Genomic DNA, 27,835 nt, shown 5'->3' with positions numbered 1-27,835 from the left:
GCATATCTCTCTCCCTCAACACTTTTCATTACCCGAAGGCTGTTTACGTCGTCCGCCATTTGAGAAAAATGATGTATATTGTACGCTATGACCCAGATATATACAGAAAATGAAATGGTCTGCTCGGCTCTACCCATTAGACTTGTGCTAATAAGTGGTTCAAAAAACACTTTTCTTTGCACAAAGAGGGCCGACGTGTTTGGAGCGCGTAAAGATCCACTGGCGCGCCAAGTTTAGTCGATTGACATATCATGCCACACAAATGTGCTCCGAATCTAACCTGATGATCAATACAATCATTTGAATAACCCAAATTCATGTTTTTCTGTCATGTATTTTGATAAATTGATGTTTATATTGACCATAGGGAGCAGGTTCGCTTCCACCGTGAAGAATTTAAAACAAAATTGTGTTTCTGTATTTAATCTTCATTATTTAATTTTGACTACTTATATAGTGTAGCTTAATGTTGCTCTTTATGTCAACCTCTGAAGGATAAATGGCGTAACGAGGAACACATATCTTTAGTAGACCTTAGCTAAAACTTTAAGGTATTTTACGACGATACGTTGCAACTAATCATAGGGGGCAGGAATTTGGGGACACCAATCCCCTTATAGCTCTTTGACCTGATCATATGGTGGGCTAAAACAGGGGTGAATGCTGTGACGCTAGAAATGAGGAGCTTCCTGTGCGCTAATTCTGGCTGTATGTCACTACCTAAGGGCCTAGTTTCCTTGCTTGCATTAGGACCCTTTGAACCGATTCTACACCCCTGACCTAAAGAGCTTTCAAATAAGCAAGAGACATAAAATAACAAAAAAACTGCTCAAACATAACTTTTCAGATTTTATGTTTAGAAGGAATGTATACTTTAATCTATGAGTGTCAGTTAGTTAAATTTAGTCCCAAAGATGGGGATCAAGCAGGAAAAGTGTAGGCTTACCTCCCCAGTTAATAAAGAATTTCTGATAAAAAAAGGCATACGCAACCAAACATTTTCGAAATTTTTTTTAGGCCGTATGATTGGTAAACCGTGAGTGAGTAAAGTAACTAAAAGGCCAACTGGTTGACCACATAGGCATTTACATGGTTGAACGGGTCAGTGGCTGGTTGAGTAGCTAAATACATTTCAGTGTTTGTTTCTCAGTCGAGCTCATTAATATAGATGGACACTTTTCAGGCCAAGTAGTAGATGGATGGTTTTTCCAGAATGTCATTTAGTCATATTTTGAGGGTAAATTGGGGGAGAGGACGTTCCACAGTTGAGGGACCTAGATTGCAGAGGGTTGTTCTCCTCTGGTCGTTCTACCTGTCATGGGGGTTGTGGGTATTATTCTGTGGATTAGAGGGTGTGGTCCTGGTAAGAATTGTTTTATCTTGGCATCTGTAGGTTTCTTGGATTCTTATGCTTTATAAATGTAAAGGTCAAGGACTAAGAAAATGAAATAACTTAGGGGCTCATTATGATGGCGGAACGAGTGCCACCGCCGGGCACGCGGTGGCGATCGTTCCGCCATTGTAATGAGATTTACCCACGGCCATATTAGGATGGGGGTGGGTATCACGGCGGATACAAAGTCCGTCCACCGCTTTACCGCCAGTGGCAATCATAACGATTGCCTGCTGGGTGGAGCAGGGGCACTAATATGGTGACGGTGCATAGCAGGCACCGTCCGCCATTTTAGGATGTGGGGACTAAATAGCCTTTCCAAGGCTCACTGCCATTTAAAGGCTGGCGGGGATTGGTTTTGGGGCCCGTTGCGGGCCCCCCTTGTGTCTGGGGGAGGTGAGGTGCACTTGGAGGGTACCTATGGTACCCTACATTTCGCTACACCCTTTTGGTGCAGTGAAATGCCAGAAATGCTATTTTAACATTGCGGCGGGTGCTGCTGACAGCAGCACCCGCCGCAATGTTAAATTGAAGAATGTGAACGCCGTGGTGGCGGTCGCATTCTAATTCGAGGTGTGGGACCCCCGCATGTCTGGCGGCCAGTCCCAACACCGCGGGGATGACGGTCCGCCTGCCATCCTAATGAGCCCCTATGTTCACGAATACAAACTACAGAAGTAATTGTACAAGGAAACGGTCACCCAAGGTGTGTTTGTAGTTCAAGCTGAAAAAGAAATTATACTCAAAAACATTTGATCGGTTTCTGAAGGGAAAGCGTTTCTCTCCTGTTTTTTTAATGCAAATAATTTTAAGAAGTTTGGGGTTTACGCTGAGGACATTTACCTGGCTGCAGAAACACTGTGCAAGGCCATTTTATTCTGTTGCTGCTGGCCCTGCGGCCTTGTCCATGCTGTCACAAATTACATTTAAAAACAGATCTACTGTGGATATATACATTTATGCCTATCTTTTTGACCCTTCTATGTTCCCGCTCTTGTCAGCCAGCATTATAAACACTAGTAGAAACTACATGCATTACATGTTGGTGAAAACCTAGGAAGAAGGTACAACCTGCTTTGAAATGCCACAGACAGATCACTTAGACATTGTAACAACTGAAATTTAAAAGTAGTGACAAGCCCCTGTTTCTCTGAACTCTGAAGAAATGTGTAGAGCCACAACAAAATGGCTGCTGAAGAGCATCTGTAAAGTGCTCCGGAAACAGAAAGCGTGCCCCTTGCATTTCTCACAGACTGGTCCACTCTCAAACATGCATGCCCTGGGACCCTTCAGGCCGCATTTATTAGCATTGGCTCTTCTACTTGAAGAGGCTTCAGGGGTTTTGTGCTATATCACTGGACAGAAAATAACTTTGTGCCATGCACACAGCTGAGACCCTTCTCAGTCCTGCTGAAGGAATCACTTATGGACGTCAAATAATGTAAGGGCACGTACCACATTTTTCTAACGTTTTAGCCACTTATGGCATCACCTGGCTGAAGGCATACATTTGGAAATCCCTTGATCAGAAAAAAAGGTTCCTGCATGAAAAGTAAAATTTCCCCGACAAAGCTTTTCTCTTCCCTTTTCATGGTGTAGGCGGAGAAAGACAACCCTCCAACTTTTGCAATGCATATAAAAGTTATTTCTGAGGATTCCAGTGCACTTTAAAGAACATGAGACCGATTGAGTAAGCCCCACAATCGAGACAGTTGTCAAGAAGTAATTTAGGAAAATGGTCTTCACTTCTGCAAATTGCGTGCCAAAATGTTAGCCTTAAAGAAAAAACAAGACGACAAACTGCATGTGACCTGCAAGCAAAGATGCCACTCACACAACACATTTCAAGAGACTGTGGCAGAGGAAAGACCCAGTAATTACTCCTCCAGGAAGGCCTTGCCGAACCGCTTCACCACTTTCACACAACACAATTGGGAATAAACTACAGTGGGCAAAAAGAAGTGCTTCATTTCAGCACCATGATGTTGTCTGCCTTCTTCCAAAAATGACTGGAGACTTCAGGAATGAACACACTATGTTTATTCACAGGTAAAATCCTGTGTCAGGCGCAAGTCACCAACAGCTTCTCACTGTCGTCCTCAACCACTTCAGAATGCCACATATCTCATGAACCTGCATCTTACATAATCACATCCTATACGCTTGAAAGATGTTGAAAGCACGTACATACAAGTAACACCCCTCAAGAACAACATTATAACCCATCACCTTTTCTTCACAAAACACCCCCTCCCACCCAAAGGACTACGAAAACACATACACGAAGGGAACACCACAGGGACAAGGAAGGCAGCACCTGACACCAAAACCCCTGAAACAACAACCAAACTAACTACACACAACATCCCCTAACCACCCTGGTGGTCTACGAGACCTCCTCTCCCGCGTCACCACTCGATATTCTGACGATTCACAGGCATTTCGGGAAACAAGGGCCTTTCCAGCAGCCTGTCTCACACGAGCTGTGCTTTCTGAGAAATCTCCATTCTCTATCATTATCCACCCCAAACAAGAACCACACTATCTGTTCACCAGCACCTAACTCTTACCCCCCTTCTGAAACAACACACCCCTCCACAAGTTCCACATTTGATCATTGTCCAACTCTAACCAATTTCATCCCACAACCATCACTTTGTAGGTACCCTGAAACTTCGACAAACCTCGACTCACTCCCCAGGCTTCATCTTCACCAAATCTCCCACAGCAATTAAGCCTCCCTTTTCACCACAACTCAGTTCTTACCATCGCTTCAACCATCCATACGAAGGTATCAACTTAGTCCCTGGTTTTCTTGTTATCATCATCTCAAAGGGAATTTTACCAGTGGCAGCATTTGGTGCGGTGCGATACACCCAAAGCATGTCCTTCACCGCATTCTGTACACTCAACCCTGCCTTGCTAGCTAATTCCATGGTCCCTTTAACTAACTGGTTTGCCCTCTCACCTTGACCATTCCATTGGGGGTTATATAATGAGAAGCAGAGCTGCTTCACTCCAAGCATTTTACAAAAATGTCCTCATCTCATTGGAGGTAAGTTGCATGCCATTGTCAGTGATGAGTTTGAAGGAATACCTTCTCTCCTGAAAATGTCCTCTAATATAGCAATCATCGACTTAGTGTTCACAGTTCTCATGAACACCACTTCAAATCACCATGACCTGGCATACATTAGGAGAGCGGAAAACCTCTTCTGTGCAGGCAAGAAATCAAAAGGCCCTATACAATCCAAGCTAATATATTCCCACACAGGTGCTGCTTCTGGCACATGCTGCTGATCCCCAATGACCTCTATTCCTACTTTTAATCTTTTCTCAGAGTTTTTTCATTCTTCGCACCTTTCCATCCATTGTTTCACATTATTTTCCATCATTAGCCACCAAACGTTCTCCTTCAATCTTTTAAGTGTAAACGTTTGTCCCATGTGGCCTAATCCTCTAAGCGCATAAGCTTGTTCCTTATTGTACATGGAGGTTGTAGGGAAATGCCTATTTTGGACGTGGTTAGCTCTCACTTTTTGCCTGGAAAATGATGTGATTTTGACCGGAAGTGGGCAGGGTAACTGCCAAACAGGTCCCCTGTGCCAGAGCTCCTTCCCTAAACTGTAAATTTTATTTTCCAATTTGCACAACTTCAGTACCCCTTGTAAGCCCCAAGTAAATGGTTCACTTTGTACATTGGTCATTGGCCCTGAAGAGGAACCCCCATTGTAGCAGCACTAATTGTGCCACCCTAGGGTCCCCTCGCCAAGGCCATGCATGGTGCCATTGCAGACTGCGTGCCTTGGTGCAGACACAACCAAAGAGCCAGCATGGCACACATCCCTGTGTGCCATGCCAACAGACACTGCATAGGATATAGGTAAGACATCCGTCTAGCAGGTCTTAGCCATGAGGCAGGGTGCACTATATCTCCTGTGAGAACATATTTGCATGAGCAGATATGGCCCAACAATATCCATGTCAATTCTTGGATATTTTAAGTGAACAGGGAAGCCATAGAGAGTACATGGGCAGTACATGGGCAGGAAACCCGATATTAGGAGTTCCCCAGCTCCATGATGGCTTCACTGTATTATGGAATGTTTGGTACCAAACATCTCATCTTAATGTATATGCACGGATTCAAATGTCAGATTTATTCAATTTTACATACAAAGTACCCCTTAGAGGGTTCGCTGAAACCTACTGACTTCTAGTGTGTTCCTGACTTTTCTCCACTAGCCTGCCACTATTAGACATGTTTCTGGACCCCTGGGGTGAGAGCTTTTGCTCTCCAGGGCCAGAAACATTGCATGCCCTGGGCAAGAGGTGCTTCAGGGTGGGAAGCTTCAAAAGAAATTCCGCCTTTGACCTCTGACCAACTCTCCTCCTGCTAGCAGAAAAATTGCAACCTCCCTGTCCTGACCCCACTTTCGACCAGAAGACAGGTGGGAACATTAGGTAAATGAGGATTCACAGTCAACTTGTATCACTCCTAAGGCGGGGCAGGCGGTGTGGAACCCCAGGTCACTTTTCACAATCGTGAAGATGGGGAAAAAAGCCTAACAGGGTCATAGACATGCCTACTCCTCACATGAGGTGAACATTTAGAGGGTGTAGTCACCATAAAGGTAGGCAGCCCATTGTCCACTACCTGGCACTCTCTTTAATAACTTCGAAAGACAAAGAAGAGCAGCTGACCTCAACAACAGAAAGTCTGGATTGGATTTTGGCATGTAACCCTGGTTTCTGCCTAAAGACTCAACAATCACAGAACCCTTAAGCACATTGTCAAATTGCCTAAGAACTCCTTTAGATTAGGAGAGCTACTCCCTTGCATCACAAGAACCGAAGCCGCAGAGTCTGAACTCTTGACTTGCATCTCCTTAGCCCTTCCGATTATGCAGCTGCCCAGGAGAGGGTACTGCGGCTCTGAATAATCAACTCTACCTCTTCACCAAGTTTGGAGACACCAGGATCTTCCAGAGTTGAGCAGCACCAACACTGGGTTAATGGACGCTCTGCACCCAAGAATGACTATAAGAGTCCAAGCCGGAATTCAACTCCATGAGGACCAATCACCCATTGAGGGACGTCAGCAGCCCTGAGACCCACTCGCAGAGTGGCCCAGCCGACCTGCACCAGCCCCTCGAGGTGTTTGCCCCTAGCCACGATGTGCACGTTGCACACCAGAGCTTGGATCATCTGTTTGCTTTGCACCCAGCCCCACTGCCGAGGAATCTCCAAAACCCTTGTGATCTCTAGGCCCTTGGAACCTTGCACTTTCTTAAGTGCCCTCAGACTTACCAAGAAGTCCCCCTGTGCAGCCTGTTTTTAGGTGGCCCCCCCTTCTTCCTAGTGCGCCATCAACTTACTCTTCCAGCACACTGCTCACGGCCGAATCCGGAACAATCCAGACAAACTGCTGGTAGAACTTTGGACCCTGGCTCCCAAACATTCAATTGTAGAAGGAGAAACCCTAAGTCCTACTGCACTGTGATTTATTGCATTCTATATTTTTCTCTTTAGGATAAATTGTGCGCAATTGTGCACAACTGTATATTACTTGTACTTACCCTGCTTATTGATAAAAGGTATAACATGCTTACCTGTAACTGAAGTTCTTGGTTCAAAATATAAATAAAAAGACTTGATATTTTTTATAAATCGATTTCAACTTCATTCTTGACTGTGTGTTCCATTTATTTCCTCTGTAAGTACAACAAATGCTTACCACTACCCTCTGATAAACCTAACAGCTTGCCATCCCTACAACAAACGAGAGGGTTAGTATTATCTACTTTTGCCTCTCTAAACCAATAAGGGCCTCTCTGATCTCTAAGCACAGTGTACCATATTGTGGTACACTATATAGAGAGGTGGTTTTCCTACAGAGGTACACACCTTTCACCCCTCACTATGTGTCTGTTCCCATTCAATGACAACTCCTCAACCATCTTATGATATCGCTTAACAGCATCAGAATACATGCTTTTTCTTCACACAACTCCTTTGAACTTTCTTGTTACTGCCTTAAGTAACTCATCCTTGCTCATCACCTTCACCCACTTATCCATCAACACACTTCCATGTACATCCTCCAACACATCTCCAACATCTGCTACAACCTCCTCCATTTCAAAACCACACTCACTGGCAGCTTTGTCAGGTAACCTAGATAAGCAATCTGCCACTTTGCTCTTCCAGCTTGCAGAACTTCAATTTTGCAATCACATTCCTACATCTCAACTGCCATTCTAGCCAAAGGCCCAGAGCACTTCTGTGTCCCACTGGACCCAAACCCTTAAGCAACGGCATGTGATCTGTTCTGAGTGTTATCCTCATTCCCCAAAAGAAGGTGCGAAAAGAATTGGTTGCCAATGCCTCCTGCTCAATGACAGAGAAATTCCTTTTGGGTTTCTATCAATGATCGAGATACAAAGGCCACAGTCCTTTCCACCTTCCCATGCAACTGGCAAAGAATAGCCCCAATGCCAACAGCACTGGCATCCACAGTGAGAAACGATGTCATGTTGCATTGAAACCTGACCAGGATGTCAGCATTGGAAATGTCATGCCTGATTAATTCAAAGGCAGTCTTTTGGGTTTCTCCCTACTCAAATTTCCTCCCCTTGTTCAACAATTCTCTCAATGGATCTGATTTGAAAGCAAAATCCCTCACACACTTTGAGTAGTATTTTGCGAGTCCCATGAAGGAACACAATTTGTCTTTATTATCAGGAGTCTCGGGAGTCACAATTGCACTGACTAGGTTCACTTTAGATCTCACACCATCTCCAGAAATGAGGTACCCCAAATATTCAACCTCTTGTACTAAAACTTGCATCTCTCCTTCCTTAACATAAGACCTGCTACTAGCAATCAAGATAATACCTTTTTAAAGTGCTATTGTGAGCAGTAATGCTGTCCTCAAAGACCAAAATATCGTCCTGAAAGAAGACCACATTGCTGTCCTTAGACAACATATTAGAAATAAGCCTCTGAAAAACTCTCACTGCCAAGGACAGGCCAAATGGCAACCTGTTAAACTGGAAGAACCCCTCTGTACTGACGAAGGTTGATAAGTGCTTAAAGTCAGGGTGTAACATGACCTGATGATCAGCACTCGAGGTCAAGTTTGGTGAAGTACTTCCCCTCTGTGAACAAAAATATAAATTCTGTAATATTATGTAGGGGGAAGTTGTCCATAACTATGTTTTGGTTTAGGCTGCATAGGTCCACATAAAATCTCAGTGACCCATCAGCCTTATTAGTTACCACCAATGGATATAACCACTGTGTGGCCTCAACTGGCTAAATCACCCCACCTTGAACCATTTGTCCAACAATTTCTCTTACCTCCCCCACGTATTGCCACCAGAACCTTCCTTGTCACATGCCGGACAGGGATAGCATCTTTCTTCCAGACTTTATTATGTTGATACCCTTTTGACTGTCCCAATTGTTTCGGGAACACTGGATGACATTGATCTAACAATAGAGATTAACCTGAATAATCAACATCCACAGCATGAGGGTTACCTATAATGTTCAAGTCATACTAGTATGACCAGCCTAATATCAGTGAACTCTCACTGGCCACATACACTTTACCTTGAGTGTGGTGGTCAATGAACTCAATCCTCGCAGTTATATAACTATCCCCCAATACTGGCACCTTGATAACCCTTCAAAATGGCATCAGTAGAATATAAACTCCCCCAGGCCATGCGTTATCAAACAAACATTTGCGATTGATAATATAGAGTGAGCCAGAATCAACCATCAGATTGCCATTCCTGCCATCCACTTTGAAGTTGGCTTTGGGACGTGTTCTTCTATTCTCATCGTCACCACACTTCGATGCACTCACTTTAGAGTTAATCATAAGAACTCTGTGCTCCATCGTATCCCCCCTTCTCCAATTGAAGCAACCCTTTTGTTAGTTGCCTTGCACACACGTGCAAAATGACTCTTCTTCCCACATATACAACACTCTTTGCCTATAGCATAACAATACTTGGAGCCTCTCAGGTGAGCGCTGCTGCCACACCATAGCACTGCTGTGTCACACTCTTTACGAGGCCATTCAGCACATTGGTAGCCTTTGTGGTTCCTCCTTTTTTTTGTGCTGCACTGGAAACACTAAATTTCCTCTTTACTAATCCCATCAAATCTGTGTCCCTTTCCACCTCCGTCACCTCAGAAGTACTTTTATTGTCCATCTTTTGCCTCTCCTTCATGCCCTCGTCGGACTCCTCAACCACTTTGGCTATTTTAATGGCTCCCTTTAAATTTAGATCAATGGATGCTCAGAGCCGCTTTTGCATTTTTTTGTTATTACACTATCTCAGATCAATTCCTCCATGATTGTCCCAAACCTGTACTTTTTGTCAATTCCCTTAATCTGCCCACAAAATCATTCACAGAGTCATTTGGCTTTTGAGGCTAAGTATAAAACGTATGATGCTGCATGACAATGTTCAAAGTTTTAGCAAACCGCTTTTGTAGCTGCAACTTTGCCTCTTTGTCCACATCCTCTATTTCCGCACCATCTTCTTCATGCACTTGTGGTAAATATTTGAAGAAGTGTTGAACTTCTGTGCCTAGACATCCTAACAATAATGCCTTCTTCCTGGGAGAAGAAAGTTCAGTGCCTTCAAGTGACACTAAATACTTTTTGAAGGTTTCCACTCAATCCTCCAACTGAAAGGCCTGGTCTCCTTGCTGCAACAAAAGCGGGGGTGGCACAATGATGTATTAATACTCATGTTGCAATTAATTTATTTTTACTGTAATACAGTAAAGGTGCGATGAAGAAGGTACGAGCTAGGTGGCATTGCAGCAAAGTCAAATCTCAGAGTTTAGACGCTCTATCTTAAGTGGGTAATCTCCAAAGGAAACTGTATGTATGGCCAGAGAAGTACAGCAATACCTCAAGTGAGAAACGATAACTTTTATAACCTTTTTAAGCACACTGTATGGACTGCGAAACTGCCAACATCCACGTTGCTGAAGGTACAGCCACTTTAAGACACCTGAGGTGGGATGGAAAGAACAGACCATCATATCCCTCACCTGCTTAACTTGTAAGATGACGGCACGGCCCAAGGGAACCACTGTGTCCCTCTAATCTGTCGTCCTAGGAAGTGCCTTTGGCCAGAAACATGGTGCTCCCCTCATCGCTAGTGCACTTTCACCAAAGGCACTCGAGCGTACAGCACAGGGCACAGAGCACTCAGGTGCCAACATTCACCCCATGAGCTCGCTGCAGCCCGGTAGCGATGTGCTCGTGCCTCAAACTCCCAAAATGGACCCAAATGAGCTAAAAATACTAGAAATCACTGTTTATGAACAAAGAGGTGCCCCCAGGCAAACGTAATCTTGACAGTTTGTCCAGAATCAATGACAACAGCTGGAGCAGGCCTATTGTATTGGAAGAAGACTGCAAGACAGGATTTCACTGTAAAAGATCAAGATAGGTTCATCTGTTCACCGGTGCCTGGCCAGCCCATCCTCATCATCAAAATATGTTGTATACCTTCTTCCAAAATTGACTGGAGACTTCAGGAATGAACACAATTCATGTTTATTCACATATGAAATCCTGTGTGAAGTACCAGACACCAACAGCTTCTCACTGCCACCCTCAACCACTTTAGAATCCCACATATGCCATAAACCTGAATCTTACATAATCACATTCCATTCCCTTGAAAGATGCTGAAAGCATGGGCATACAAGTAAACAACCCACAAGAACTACATTAGAAACTATGGGGCATGTTACCAAGCAATAGCGATATAATAGGAGATAGCGATGTTAGCGACTGTTTTCAGTCGCTAACATCTTGGCACGCCCACTTTGCATGTAATTAGTGATACATGTCACTGACATGCAAAGCGGGGCCCAAGATGGTCGCTATCTCCTACTAGCTGTCGCTAACTGGTGTTAGCGACAGCTAGGTAATAGGGAGATAATTTTATCTCCGCTTTCTTGGCTTTTAAAGCCAAATAAGCAGAGATAAACCCCCTTGATAATATGCCCCTATGAGTCTTCCATCAGGATCATGTGTGACAAACATGGCACATGCAGGTGGACAGGCAAGCCGATGGCACCCACTAATGTCCAGCAGCACAAATATAAATCATTCCTAGTAGACTATGTATATACCCCAATACAGAGTATACCTTTTGGGGAGCTCTGCTATTCATTTAAGAAGGTGGATGCTATGTGCAAATTCAATTTCCCTTGTGTCAGACTCAAAACTCTCTATGCCTGTGAACCCTGCACTTTCCTATCCACCCACATGGGGTATAGAAAATCAGAGTTAAATACACCATATTGATGGAAGACACCTGAAGCTCATAACGCCTCACTAAATCCCTAGAAAACAGATCCTATTGTAGACCTGAGGCATCTCAGCACATAGCTTCTGTATCAAGGGGGCAGCATGCTAAGATCAACCCTGCCAGGAACCTCTTCCTCTTCCTCACCGACCCTTGGCAGACTCTTTTCTCCATCTCCACCCCATACACTGCCTCTACTGAAAGCACATGATGAATGGGAGGGTTAAAAGCAAAATAATTGGGAATTGTATGCGGTTTTACATACGGTAGGAATAGGTCTGCATAGGTAACCTTCATTTCATCAGGTGTAACTCATATTGGAAGGCGATATGCCATTATAGACAGAGCTGTTGACTCACAAACTGGGGGGCAAGGTTCGAGCCTCGGCGTCACTCAACATCCTGTGATTCTGGGAAAATCACTTAGGGCCATATGTATCATGCATTTTACCGGTCACAAACAGCCCAGTGACAGGAAAAATGCATTTTGGTATGTATGAATTCAAATATGCGATTTGGCATCAATTTGGAATTGCAAATACATACTGATTCTGTATTAGGAAGGGGCATATTGAGGGTGTCCCTTCCTAATACCGAATTGCAGCGGTACGTAAGAATGTTTTGTGACCCAAATGCTGTCATAAAACATTCACATTTTACCACTTATTTCAAGTAGGTAGTAACCCACTTTCATCCCATTTCCTATGGACCACAGCCTGTTCGTAAAAAATGAAAAGAAACTTCACTGCAGTACCTTCCCATCGAGTTTTCACTATATAAAACTACAAAAAAATCAATAACTAATCTATCTACATATATACATATATACATGTCCAAGGCTTCCTTTCCCAGTAAGAAAAAGATGAGGGGACGCGGCAAGGCTTCACGGGATTCTTCTATTGGTGTACGGCATGACGCGTTTCGGCGGTAGCCTCATCAGATGCCTCCGTTGTTGTACTCCCAAGAATGTCTTCCCTTGTTTTATTCGTTATGCCCCTCCTCTGAAGTAGTGAGGGGCTCACCTGCACCGCATCTCGTACCTGAGCACTCCTCCCAGTTCATGGTTAAAGACTGCATGATCCAGCATGCAATTGATTCTCATCATGGAGGAGTGTTCACCACACAGCCAGATTGTTTTCTATTCTCAATTGAGAGGCTGAGTTGGAGGGCGGTCGGCATGGGATGGTAAAACTGTGTCGAGTGATTGTTGATTCCTGCCCCTGCGCTTTCAGCCTCGCAGTTCCTCCGTTGGCTCAGCTTGGAGACACCGTTAAAGTAACGTGTTCTCTCCGTGTGTGTCAAGGACTGGCAGCTGGCAGCAACGTCTTCGCTTCCGTCGGGTGCGGGGTGGTCTGAGTTACGCCAATTAACCCTAAACACTACTGGAAGACCACTTAAGGAAGGCTCCCCTCTGCGTGTCATTGGTCTCACGCTAATATGTCCAAGGCTTCCTTTCCCAGTAAGAAAAGATGAGGGGACGCGGCAGGGCTTCACGGGATTCTCCTATTGGTGTACGGCATGACGCGTTTTGGCGGTAGCCTCATCAGATGCCTCCGTTGTTGTACTCCCAAGAATGTCTTCTCTTGTTTTATTCGTTATGCCCCTCCTCTGAAGTAGTGAGGGGCTCACCTGCACTGCATCTCATACCTGAGCGCTCCTCCCAGTTCATGGTTAAAGCCTGCATGCTCCAGCATGCAATTGGTTCTCAGCATGGAGGAGTGCTCACCACACAGCCAGAGTGTTTTCTATTCTCAATTGAGAGGTTGAGTTGGAGGGCGGTCGGCTTGGGATGGTAAAACTGTGTCGAGTGATTGTTGATTCCTGCCCCTGTGCTTCCAGCCTCGCAGTTCCTCCGTTGGCTCGGCTTGGAGACAAAGTTAAAGTAACGTGTTCTCTCAGTGTGTGTCACGGACTGTCAGCTGGCAGCAACGCCTTTGCTTCCGTCGGGTGCGGGGTGGTCTGGGTTACGCCAATGAACCCTAAACACTACTGGAAGACCACTTAAGGAAGGCTCCCCTCTGCGTGTCATTGGTCTCACGCTAATATGTCCAAGGCTTCCTTTCCCAGTAAGAAAAAGATAAGGGGACACGGAAGGGCTTCACGGGATTCTTCTATTGGTGTACGGCATGACGCGTTTCGGCGGTAGCCTCATTAGATGCCTCCGTTGTTGTACTCCCAAGAATGTCTTTTCTTTTTTTATTCGTTATGCCCCTCCTCTGAAGTAGTGAGGGGCTCACCTGCACCGCATCTCGTACATATATATATTTTTTTAATCCCTGGTACATCTCCACATCTCCATTGCTAAAAAGCTTCAGTATTTTGCACAGCATTGGGGCTAACCATAGTATTGACATTTCATAGAGTAAAAGTGACCTATTGTTTTCTATAAGAGGTGTTAAGTGAAATCAAAATGAAGAACGAATCCTGTACCGGCCCATCAATAAGACAACATGGACCTCATCTCTCCAATAGCTAGAGCTAGAGACTTGACTTTCACTATTTGGTCTAATTTCTACTGCATTGTACTTTTCTTCTTAGGTGCTTATTGAAGTACTATATTTAAAAATAAAAATAAAACAATTTTTAGATAATTACATGTATAGTAGTGTGTCTCATACCTCATTTCGCTCAACCTACTTACAAGTAGTGGAACACTGAATATATCAATGAAATAAATGAAGAAACTTACATAAAGGGGAACACTTCACTTGTTGTACCATATATATTGATTCACTTAGATGCATTAAGATCTTCCGTGAAGATACGTCTCAGGAGATCCTTTCAGATGTGATCGGGAGAATGGAATTTATCCAATCTGATCTGAGATGAAGATCCCGATCCAGGGTGCAAAGCAGGAAGGTCTTCAATCTCTTCTTCGTCTGCCTTCTTGACTCATGCTTGCATGTCAGTGATATTTATCACTCATGACATGCAAAGTGGGCGTGTCAAGATGTTAGCGACTGGAAACAGTCACCAACATCGCTATCTCCTATTACCAACTTTTGGAGATATTCGCGCTAAGCGCAAATATCTCCAAAAGCTAACACCTGCCCTGAGCAGTTCTTAGCCATGTTATCCAATGGGAGGTGGATAACATGGCTAAGAGCATTAGCTCGGTAATGCATGAATATCGCTGACTTTTCAGCGATATTCATGCATTGCGGCCGATTTTTATCGCATCTGTGATAAACCTTGGTAATATAAAGGTTTATCTGCGATAAAAATCGCCGCAGCGTAGCAGTACATTTTTGCCTCTAACCAAGCAATAGCGATATTTATCGCTATTGCTAGGTAATATGCCCCGACGTTCAAAGACCTTTTTAAGACATGAGCAAAGTGGGCAATTTCCGAGGGCCCCAACCCTTCAAGCAGCCCCTGTGAAAGTGAACCTACCCTTTTTCACACTTCTGTCTATTTCTCTGTCTTATCCTTCAACGTATAATTCAATATTATTTGGCATCATTAGCAGAAAATAGGTAATAAAATTAAAAGTTGTTATGAACAGGGGCCCCCAAAACATTTGCTGTCTCGCATCCCCAAATGCTTAACATAGCACTGGGTTAGTTGATTGTGTAGTTTTGCTTTGCAATGATTAACCATGTTCAATTGCCTTTACATTGCATATGTTGCAAATATGTTGCTAACCACAGTCTACTTTGCTGTGTGGCGATCACTGTTCTTATGCTCTCGAAAACCATGTTTATTTGATGTGATATTGTTTCTATAATTGACAGATGTTTCAGTTGATGTGTTGCCTGGTTGCCTATTTATTGCATTTTGCTGTGAATATGGGGTTTCTCAATCTGAACTCATATTTATGGAAAAACAGTTGCAGCAAATGCTTTATAGCCTTTTGGAGTGATACCCCTGTAAATCTGATATCGTAAAATGGTAATATAGCGGACTTTCTCGATGGGTACGGTTCAGACAGTAGAACTGATTTTCTGGTTGAAAAGCAATGCAGATGCGGATGAATAATGGTTTTTAAAAGTGAAAACCAAGTTCATAAAATCTTTTCTCCCTTAATGTTAAAACTACTTCGACTTACCACTACTTCTACTTACCACCATGGCTACATCTTTACTTTGAAATATGCAGAATCTTAATAGTGAGAGGTGACATGCGGAAAAAAGAATAAAATGGGCAAACATTTTCTTTCTCCAACTAAAATAGAGTTGTTTCTACAGTCTAAAGTAAATTCCACCCGATTAAAAAATCCTTGAAAATCTCTCAGCTCTTGATACACCTCCCCAAAGTTGATGTGCATCACCAAATCATTAGGCTTTATCATTAACCCATGCGTATCAATGACAACCCAAATCTTTGAACAAATTCAGTCTTTTTCCAGCGTCTTCTCTAGGAACACTAACACCCCGATCCTTCCGCCAGTCTTCAGAATAGTTGTTGAGGATTCCATTCTCTTGCACCTATATGGTGGCAATGTACTACTAGGTGTCCTTCTCAAATCTGGCTTAGCCTACCTGAAGAAGTTACTTACCTTCAGTAACCCTCTTTCTTTTTTTTTTATTTCAAAAGTTTTTTATTATAAAATGAGCATATCAGAAGGGGGTGTTCTGAGCTGGTTAGGTTTGGCGTGTCTCTAGGTGTGCGTCTAGGGGTTCCCACATGTCATTCTTGGCGTTGTATTCCTTCGAGAATTTGCCGGTGATGTTGTCTGCGCCTCTAAGGAAGGTGACCCAGTTTATCCAATTTTTGAAGGTTGCTTTGGCCGTATTTTTCCAGTTTGTTAGTATGATTTTTACTGCCGCTGTTAGTAGGATGTCCACTAGGTCTCTTTCCTCCTTATTCTCTAGACAGTCTGACATGAAACCTGTGGGGAGACTAACGAAACTTATTGGTATGTTTTTTCACATGATGTCGTTAACGAAGTTGTTCACTTTCTTCCAGAAGTTTTTAACCTTGTGGCACTCGAAAATGAGGTGTACTATGCTGCCGTTCTCTTTATCGCAGTTCCAGCATGTTCCTGTGTCTCTTATACAGGAGACTTGCCGGGGTCCGGTAGGCTCTGTGAAGGAGCCAAAATTTTGTTTGCGCCAATTGTGGTGTGACTTTATTGGTTGAGGCTGATTTTGTACTGAATGATCAGACTCCTCTGCTTTAGAACATCTTAAGGATCCAGACTGGATCTGGAAGGCTTTTCGGCATAGCCCTTGCGCACCAGTAGGTGGCGTCATATGGCTTTATGTCAACTCTGCTCCACCCCAGAAGTGACAACTGGAGACACATAAAGGCACCACTCTAGAGCACTACTGTCAGTTTGTTTCTGGGCATTGTCCGCATCCTCCTAAACAGATCCCAAAACCTAATTGTTTGTGCCAGTGTACAGATTTCAAATTTGAGACATTTTTAGATGAAAAAAGGAGCCAGAGGCCATTCCACAGAATGGGGAGGCAGGACGGGATTGAAAATTTTGCATTTAGGTAAAGTATCCTCCAGAAAGAACACTGCTGAAGGTAAGTAACTTGTTCTTCATTTTGGTTACGTCTAACCACAGATCTCTCACTTTTATAATAGATACCAAAGCAGCACAACCCTGTTGGTGGATCTGTAGAATGGCTCCGGATAAAATGTCCTTCCCCTCAAACCTGACAGTCAAGGTAGTATTGCTTTGTGAACATGTGCACTGGTACCCATGTTGCAGCCAGAATGATATCCAGTATGGGCACCCCATGCACCAACAAGAGTGGTAGAAGCCTTGGCCCTTGCATGTGGAGTTAGGTTGCCAAATGAGTTTGGGGAAATCCACTGTCTTGGAAATGACTGGGTTACCTAGTGTGTCAAGGGAAAGATTGAGACTGCTTCTTGGCCATTGTGTAGAATAACTTTTTTTGTGTTGCTATTTTTTATTGTAGCACAGTAGCATTAAATGTACAACAACAGGAGGGGCCGCCCTCTGCCAAATAAATGCAATAGCGAGTAACCTTAACAATACACATATATGTATACAAGCACATGACAGTGTGAATGGCTTTTCACATCCCCTACATATTAACATGATGATACAGTGGCACAATGAAATGCAAAGAGGATACAGGTCATAGGGAGGGGGGGCTAACTGGGAGAGTGAAGGTGATATGACGGACTGCTGGATCTATGCTCAGTATACGCAATGTTGAGGAGGGTGAGCTGAGCTGAGCGATCTCTTGTGACCAGATCCTGGTGTTATCCGGGTGATGGGGGCATCAAAATACCAAGTTAGCAGACCATCGGGGCGCTGGGGTAGCCGTCACCTCCCCTTATGTTTGCTGTTACTTCCCTTGAGGGTGCTGCTAAATCTAAGAGGGGGAGTGTCAGACCCGAGTGTTCTGGCAGGTCAGTGTATTTTATGGAATGGGCATCGCCGAGGGGTGAGGGAGACAGTATGCACAGGGACGTGCCGTGTGAGCAGTGGTGATGGTGCTGTCGGGTATGTATCTGTGTTGGACTAGAGACGTAGGAGAGGTGTCAGTACTAGCCTAGGTGCATGGTAGTATTCGTGTATGTGGAGAGGGAGCGGTCCATGAGAGAACAATACGAAGGATGGCTTACTTCTCAGTGTCCTCTATTCTTGGAGCAAGGGCATTCATGGCGGTTCCCCTGCATCGCTGCCGGGTCTAGTGTGGTTGTACCAGGCAGAGTGTGGGATGGGGGATGGTGGGAGTGGGTGGGTAGAGAGAGAGAGGTCAGGAAGGAGGGGAATGGGGGATGGGAGAGAGAGAATGACTGGGCAGATGTATGGGAGGGAGAGGGTGGGGTGCTCCAGGGTCGGGTCATAGAATAGATGCGAATGTCATTTGAGATGGAGGAGAGAAAAGGAGGTGGGCCATAGTATGCGCACAACGTGACATTCCCTCCTCCCGAAAATGTCATCACCTTACCGTCAGCTACGCCCAAGAATTCTCAGAAGCAGGGTATGTTGTCTATGGCATAGTTTTTATTTACTTCAAACCAAGTAATTTACCACAGACCATTACAAAAGAAACGTATCCTTTTTGGATATATAACAATTATTCACAGCATCACACTTTAGCTGCATCAACATGTCAACAGCAGTAAGTGAATTAGGCACAACATTACACTGTAATTTTAACTCAACCATAAAGTAGAACAACTTGGCCGGCAAGGTTTCTTTTTCCTTGGCCACGGGCCCCAGGGGAAGCTCAGCCCAGTGGCGCTACTAAGGGCGACCCTCCCTTAGGTGCGAGGGGTGCCTGTTCATAGTATGCGCACAAAGTGACATTCCTTCCTCCCCAAATTCCGTCACCTTACCGTCTGCTATGCTCAAGAACTCCCAGGAGCAGTGTATGTTGTCTACGGTGTAGCCTTTTATTTACTTAAAACCAAGTAATTTACCACAGACCATTACCAAAGAAACGTATCCTTTTTGGATATATAACAATTATTCACAGCATCACACTTTAGCTGCATCAACATGTCAAGGGCAGTAAGTGAATGAGGCGCAACATTACACTTTAATTTTAGCTCGGCCATACACTAGAACAACTTGGCCGTACCTTTGAACTTTTAACTTTTTAACTCGGCCGTACACTAAAACTTGCCATACATTGGAACTTGGAACTCTCGGCCACCAATGTTCCATTCTGCTGCGCACATTGTGCCGGCAGACCCCAACGTTCTACAGCCAACAGATGCACTGCTTGACATCCAGGGCACCGCATTACGCACCGGCCCACCGGGCAACCTGAACACAGGCCTCCTCACCAAGATTCTACTCAGTCCATACATTGTGGGTTAGGGCAGTAAGGTCCAGGACTACCGGAAGGTCAGTCCCTCCTCCCCGCAGACCCACTGCACACGTGGAATTTACCCCCTCCTGGGGTCCATCGAATGGCTGCACCTCCATTGTTGTGCATCCCTCTTTGTTGTTAACTGTCAGCGCTCCGCCATAGGGTGAAACGCTCCCCGGCGACTCACCCTACCCCCGCAGACGCTGACCGAGCTCCATAACACCTGCCTGTTATATTTTTACAGAACCACACCAAATTCCTGAGTAGACGAGTCGAGCTAATTGTGCCTATTGTTGGACTTGCTACCAAGTTGTTAATTGTTCTGCTCGGACTGGAGCCCCCCCAGTCCATACCGCTGGTATTATTAACCCCTATGCTAAAATCTTAATACCCAGGAGAACTATCAGTATTCCCATAGTCAGCTTATCCTTCTCCCCCCTGTTCATGGCGCTGAAGCCCCAAAAGTGGGAACCTGGCCCCCAATTTCCCTGCTTATTTCTCTGTGAGCGGTAACGGACAGCTATAATGGAACCCAAAGGAACCCCAACCCCAGAATGTTAGCCATTAGTGTATTTCCTTTTAACGGTGCCAGGAAACCAAAAGGTAAAGAATAAGTAAGGAAAAGTCCGAGAAAGCTCCAATGCCCGCCTCCAATGTGTGGCCCGACACATGTGGCGGGCCACACATTGGACCTAATTTTCTCCAATCTCCCAGGTATCGTCATCCACCCCATTCTTCCCCTCACCTGGTCTGACCATTACCTTCTCTCGGTCGACATTCCACTTCCTCAGGCACCTATTCCGGTGGAACTGGGAACTGACTACAGGAGAAAATGGCACAAAATCACGCGCACTGCCCTTGAGCCGGTATTTAGCTGCCCTCTGGAACCTCACATTGAAAACATCGATGCTGGTGTTTCCAAGTTCAATGCGACCCTACTAGCTGCGATAGACGGTATTGCTCCATCTCTACCTGTTTCTTCTGCAAGATCCCGTCCCTCTGCTCCTTGGTTTTCAGCTGCCTTACGTGAAGAAAAAAGCCGCTGCAAAAAACTAGAACGCAGCTGGAGATTAACATATGACACAGAGGCAAAACTTATTTACAAAACGGCCTTAAAGCAATTTACCAAACTAAAACAAGCTGCCATGAGAGAGTTTTTTGCCTCGCAAATTAAAGACGCAGACAACTCGGCTAAAACTTTGTTTAAAATCGTTAAAGACTTTGTCAAACCCCCTGCAATGACACCTAACAATTTAGCCAACCAGTCTCTTTGCAATGGACTATCAGATTTCTTTCAGGAAAAAATTGAGAAAATCGCATCCTCCTTTCCTCCTGTGGTGGCATCTGACCCCTCACTCCCCCCGGTTTCTATCAGCCATGACACTGTTCCTACCCTTATGGCATTCAAGGACCTCACCCCAGATCTTGCACTTAAACTTCTTATACAGTGCAAATCGGGCTCTCCTTTGGACCCGGTCCCTCCTAAGATCATGAGTGATTTAGCTACCCTACTGTTAGAACCACTCACTTCCATTTGGAATGCCTCTTTACAACTAGGCCAATTCCCCTCTGCCTGGAAAGAAGCCTTGCTTGTGCCTATCCTGAAGAAAACAGATGCGGACCCCACACAATTCTGTAATTATCGGCCCATCTCTCTCCTTCCGAAACCAGCGAAGGTCTTGGAAAAAGCCTTTCAATTACAGCTTGCTGAATATCTACAGACTAACTCCCTGCTCCATGACTCCCAGTCCGGTTTTCGCACAGGTTTTAGCACGGAAACCGCACTGCTGGAAGTAGCGGAGACTGTTCGAGAATGTCTGGAGAATAAGGGCGAGGAGGCCATGTTGGTTCTCCTCGACCTATCCGCCGCTTTCGATACGGTGTCCCACAAAATACTTTTAGATCACCTGGGTGGCACTGCCCTGGGTGGCACTGCCCTGTCGTGGATCACTTCTTTCCTCCAAGGACGATCCCAGAGGGTTCTTCTCAGACCATTTAAATCGGGATGCAAACCTCTGGCCCGTGGAGTCCCGCAGGGCTTGTCCCTGAGTCCTCTGTTTTTTAATGTATATATGGCCCCTCTGGCCAAGGTAGTGGAGGCATGTGGGGTCAGAGTGATCTCTTACGCTGATGATACACAGCTGATATTCTCCTTTAGAGATCACTCTGACTCCAGCCTCTCTAGCTGTCGCCACTGTCTGGGCGAAATCTGTTCTTGGATGGCCTCGAACCATCTTCGTCTTAACACCGACAAGACGGAGGTCCTGTTTTTTAATCAAAAAATGACCATACCCCCCTCACTATGGTGGCCAATGGTACTCAACCCCCCCCAATCCCGGTACACACCGCCCGCAATTTGGGGTTCCAGTTCGATGATACGCTATCCTGCAGCCCTCAAATTAATAAAGTAACTGCTGCTTGCTTTGCAAAATTAAAGATGATGAGAAAAATCTTTCCATTTCTGCCGATGGACGCGCGCAGAACAGTTACTCAGGCCTTAATAACATCCCATCTAGATTATGCCAACAGTCTTTATGCGGGAGCCCCTTTGTATCAAATTGAGTAGTTCAAAATGCGGCAGCAAGACTGATTGGCAATATCCCTTTCCGACACTCGATCTCAACGTTTCGCAAAGAGCTTCACTGGCTTCCTATAGCCAGCCGCATAAAGTTTAAAACACTCACTCTTGCCTTCCGAGCTCTGAACGGAACCGGACCAGAATATTTAAGAAAGAGACTGACACTATCCCACTCAGTCAGAGACCTACGCTCCAACAACCTACGTCTTATGGTTGTGCCACGCTTCCGCCGCACAAGAATGGGTGGCAGAGCCTTCGCTGTCCTTGCTGCCAAACATTGGAACAGCCTACCTTTAGACCTCAGATTTCCCCCATCAGAAGCACTGTTCCGTAGCCGTTTGAAAACGTGGCTATTTTCTTCTACTTAGATAGGCCCTCCTTCTCCTGCTGACAGTATCAGCGCCGGGACACCTCCGACGGGGGTTGCTGTGCGCTCTATAAGACTCATAAATAAATAAATAAATAAATAAACGGGCGGTGTAGAACCCGCGGCCTTCTGAAAGTTAGTTGCGTAGCACAGTATTGGTCCTTACTAAAACTGCCAGCCTGTAAAGACATAAATATATAACTCTGCTTATAAAACCTTGGCCATTGAATGAAGCCACCATACCATAGATGGCTTTTTAATCACCTCAATTAGTTGTGCATTATGCCACAAATAAACCACATACCCCTGTGATTGTTGTTTGTATTTAAAATGCGTGTGGTTCCGAAGGCCCACTCCATGTTAATTGCTACGCACACCACCAGTCCTCATTAAGAACTGCTGATACTTAAAAAAGGAAAGAAAAACTTTGCAGATACATTTTTGGCAGTTAAGTACATTCCCATAGGTGTGCACTGGTAAGTGGGATGAGTCTTGAAGAAGGATTTCCTTCCCATGGGTCACTCTGTGTTACTCGTGCTGCGCACCATCAGTCTTCATTAGGGACTGCTGACACGTAAACGAAAAGCAAAAACTGCACTCTGTATAAAAAGGTTTGGCCATTTAGTAAAGCCACCCTAGCGTTGATTGATTACTAGAAATCCCTATTCGCCTGTGGATTATGCCAATATAACTCAACTCGTTGCTGAGGTGTGGAGTTACAACACATATCTTCCCCAAGGCCCGCATGACTTCTATTGTTTTGCACACCAAATTGTCATCACATTTAAGCATAGCATTAAGTTGTCCATACTCTTGAACCCTCTGCTGTGCACATTGTGCCGACATTACTTGCAATCCAGGGCACCGCATAGAGCAACGGCCCTCCGAGGTACCTAAACCATGCATAAACCTCTAGCGACATTCCCATGTCAAAGGCACTAAGAAATGTAAATTGTCATTACAGTTAAGCATAGCATTAAGTTGTCCATACTCTTGACCACTCTGCTGTGCACATTGTGCCGGCAGGCCACAACGCGCTAAAGCATGCAGTTGCATTGCTTGAAATCCAGGGCACCGCATAGCGCACCGACCCTCCAAGGTACCTGAACACAGGCAGCCTCCCCCAAAAATCATCTCAGTCCATAATCACAGGTTAGGGCAGTAGGGTCGAGGACCACCAGCAGGCTGGTTCTGCTGACAATTAGAAAGTGAGAGAGAAGCTTTGCAGATAAATATGGTACTGCTGACACTTACCAGAAAAAAAAGAACAGCACTGTGCATATCCATGCTTTGCAATACAGAGAAGCCGCCCTAACGTTTATTGATTCCTCAGCAATTCCTATTGCCTGTGGATAGACGAAGAGTCCTTACCAAGAACTGCAGACTATTCCTCACATAATCTGTGGATTATATCCCAAATAAATCGCTACCTATTATTGATAAGCGCTTTTTTTTAATGCATTCTTTCCCCTTCGCCAATTGTTGTTAAATTGTATAACCCTTCACCGAATATTCAAATACATAGTAGCAAATATCAGATCCCTTTGAACAGAAGTAGCACATCTACACCAAAGTAATTGGGCTTGTAAACAAAACCATCATTCCTGGGGTTAATTACCCACTAGCAGGCATTACATCGCCCTTGGAAGGGTGAAAAGTAGAGTGAACCTAGACCGGACTGTCTAGGCTGCCATCCCGGATCCTGTAAGACCCCGGTGCTTTCTGTCCGAGTCTGAATCCGAGAGTTATTTCCTTTTAAATATACCAAGCACACACAAGGGTTCCCTGGGGCCAAATGATTGCGGTTCCAATTGGCTCTCAAGTTAGCAGCCGATGAGCCGTTGTGACACATTCTCTCCCTTGGAGAAGTAGCGAAGGTTTACATTTAAACAGCCAACCGCTCTTGAAATATTCTGTCCAAACAATGCACCCAATATACTGTACTGCAGATGCAGAGTTTTCTGCGTTGCCAACCAGCAGTGCACTGACGCTCCATAATACCTGCGAAACTTGGGCGATTGCTATGCTAGTTTCAGCACCTCCTGGAGGCGGTGACATAAAATTGTACCATGTGATTAGGATGCACATATATTAATATCTAGCACATTGGCCTTAGCACAATGTATTATGGAGAAACAGCTCAATCATGCCGGCTTGATACCACCCGATACCCTTGGTGCGCCCGATACCAGGGTGCTGCCTTTGATGGACTTCAGAAGCGTGGTGTGTCTTTCTCTGCCGGCTGGCCACACCCACTCTGAAAATGTCTGTTACCTTCCCGGGACCTTGCCGCCACCATCCCGGTGAGGACCACATACCGGCAAGAGAAAATTCAAATTGTACTGTTAACTGGTGGACAAAACAGACATTCCTGCAGAGGGGACAAGAGAATGAAAACCCCCAGGGCACAGCCTTAAATATCCACTAAGTTTAGTTTCTGCAAGGTTTCATTTCACCAGCCAAACCAGTGGTTCCCAAACTTTTTTGACCTGTGGCTCCCCTGACCTAATCGGCAGTAGGCCGTGGCTCCCCACCATTTTTTTACCGGTGGGTGGGTGGGTGGTGTGTACATCCTGTTATCTTCCTTAAAGTATTTGGGACGCAATGAAGGTATTATATTGGTTGGAATGCTTGAATTATTGATTTCATCCACTGACAATCACTTTGGCTGCATCCCAATCCATCATTTTTTTCCCCAACAGAGTGCCTGGTCCCAAACCCTTATTTATGCCAGCTGCTGCTTTCAGTACCTTTTGGTACTGAGACCTGCTCTGAGAAAATAGAACATTGAGTTTGGTCTGTCGTAATCAGTATCCCCAGCCTTATTTTTACACTAAAAAGGTCTGTCCTTCCATCTGTGTGCCCATCTATATCCAAACATATTCAACCATTTGCACACCTATCCACGTATATCCTTCCGTCCATCATTTCACTCATCCATCCCTCCATCCACCCTTTCACTCATCCATCCATTATTCATCTACCCACCCTTTCACCCCATCCATCTGTACAATCATCCATGCATCCACTCTTCCACCCAGCCATCCATTCACTTACTCATCCATCCACCCATTCACTTACTCATCCATTTACCCAGTCATTTATCCTTCCACCCATTCACCCTTTCAGTCATTCATCCTCCCTTTCTCTCTCCATCCCCCTTTCACTTATCCATCCATCTACCCACCCATTTACTCATCCATTCATGAATCCATCCATTGATCCTATTACTCATCCATTGTTTCACTCATCCAACCATCCGTTCACTCATCCAGCCATCCGTTCTCTCATCCATCCACCCTTTCACTTCACTCATCTATCCATCCTTTTGTCCATATACCCCCTTTCATTAACTCATCAATCCTTGCATCCACCCTTTCACTCATTCATCCATTCACCATTTCACTTATCAATTCATCCATCCACCCATTCACTTTCCCATCATCTACCCTTTCATTCATCCACCCATTCATCCTTTCACACACCCATCCACCAATTCACTCGCCCATCAGCTGCCCTTTCACTCATCCATCCATCCTTTCACACACCCATCCACACTTTTACCCATCCATCTACCCTTCCACCCATACATCTACCCTTCCACCCATACATCCATCTATTTACCTTTTCTCTCATCCATACTTCCATTCATTCACTCATCCATCCATCCTTTCATTATCTATCCATTCCCCCTTTCATTCATACATTCATCCTTTCAGTAATCCATTCAGCCATTCAGACATTCCTTCACTTATTGACTCACCCACCTTTTCACATTATGAGCTGAGCCTTTGTTTGCAGAGTTGCAGGCATAAGAGTCCCATCAAGAATGAACTACAGCAAGGGGTCGGGTGGTGGAGAGTTCACTATGCCCTGCACATTGGCAGACTGAAAACGCAGAAGGCATGAGTCATGCATGATGCACAGTGCCAGGATGTGAGGTTACTGTAACATGGTGTTGTTTCCAGGGCTTTAAGTGGTGTAAAAAAACAGGGGGGTCTCTTCAAAGGGGGTGTTTGACGTAATTGGGAGCGCAGCTTAAAACACCTAGGCTAAAAATCTGCTCTTAGCATAGTGTTCCGCCTCACTGGTATTATGTTGTCTCTGTCATTATTATTATTTATTATTTAACGATTTGTAGAGCGCCTGGTGACCCGGAGGCATCCCCGCTCTGTAAGGAATTGTAGTGACCAAGGAGGAAGGCGGAATTATTTGGGGAACAGGAGAGTTTTCAGTTTTTTGCGGAAGAGGAAGTGGCAGGATTCCAGCCGCAGGCAGCGGGGGAGCGAGTTCCATCCTGAGGACGCTTTTAATGCGAAGCGTCGACCGCCAGTGCACACCATCCTGAATCTAGGGACATTGGCCAAACGCTCATTGTCCGAGCGCAAGAGTCTGGGAGCCTTGTATGGGGTGACCATGTCTCTCAAGATAGAAGGGCCTAGGCCGTTGAGGAGTTTGTGGGCGGTACACAAAGCCTTAAATTCTATCCTCTGTTGTACTGGAAGCCAGTGTAGGGCCTTAAGCGCTGGTCTGGCAGAGACTCTGGAGGGGAGACTCATAAGGAGCCGGGCAGCCGCATTTTGGGTGCGCTGAAGTTTAGCCAGGGTAGATTCGGGGGCCCCTAGATAGACAGCGTTGCTATAGTCTAGCCGAGCAAGGATCAGACCTTGAACCAAGAGTTTCCTTGATAGGGGAGGGAGTAGCGGAAGGATCTTGCGGATGGAACGCATGAGTCCGAAGCAGGTTCCTGCTGTTTTGGCTGCCTGGGTCTTCATAGACAGCTCAGGTTCAAGCCAGACTCCCAAAGTCTTGATTTCCTTCTTCGGGGTGGGCACCTCACCGAAGACATCGGGCCAGACCGATGGAGGGATAGTAGTCCATTTCTTGCCCATGAGCATGACTTCGGTTTTAGATCCGTTGAGCTTAAGTGATGACTCGCACATCCAGTGGTGGATTTCCTGGAGGCAGTTCAACAGATTGTCTGGGTGGTTGTCAAGATGTGAGAGAGAGACGACCAACTGCATGTCGTCCGCGTAGCTCACTATCTTGATCCCGAATGGGGCAACTACATCCTCCAGAGGGGCCATGTATGCGTTAAACAAAGTGGGACTTAGCGAAGACCCTTGGGGGACTCCGCTAGAGAGAGGGAGAGGGGCTGAGTGGGAGTTGCCGTCCCATACCTAGAACGAGCGGCCTGATAGAAAAGATTCTATCCAGGCGAGCGCGGTGCCCCCGAGTCCTGCCCCGGCCAACCGGTGGAGTAAAACACGGTGGTTCACCGTGTCAAAGGCTGCACTAAGGTCCAGGAGGATCACTGCCACTGACCCTCCTGAATCCAAAATTCACCTTGCCTCCTCGATGACATCGAGGAGTGCGGTGTCCGTGCCGTGGCCGGGAC

The sequence above is a fragment of the Lissotriton vulgaris genome, chromosome 5, assembly GCF_964263255.1.
Source record: "Lissotriton vulgaris chromosome 5, aLisVul1.2, whole genome shotgun sequence".
NCBI classification, from domain to species: Eukaryota; Metazoa; Chordata; class Amphibia; order Caudata; family Salamandridae; genus Lissotriton; species Lissotriton vulgaris.
Note: the sequence above shows the minus strand (reverse complement) of the source record.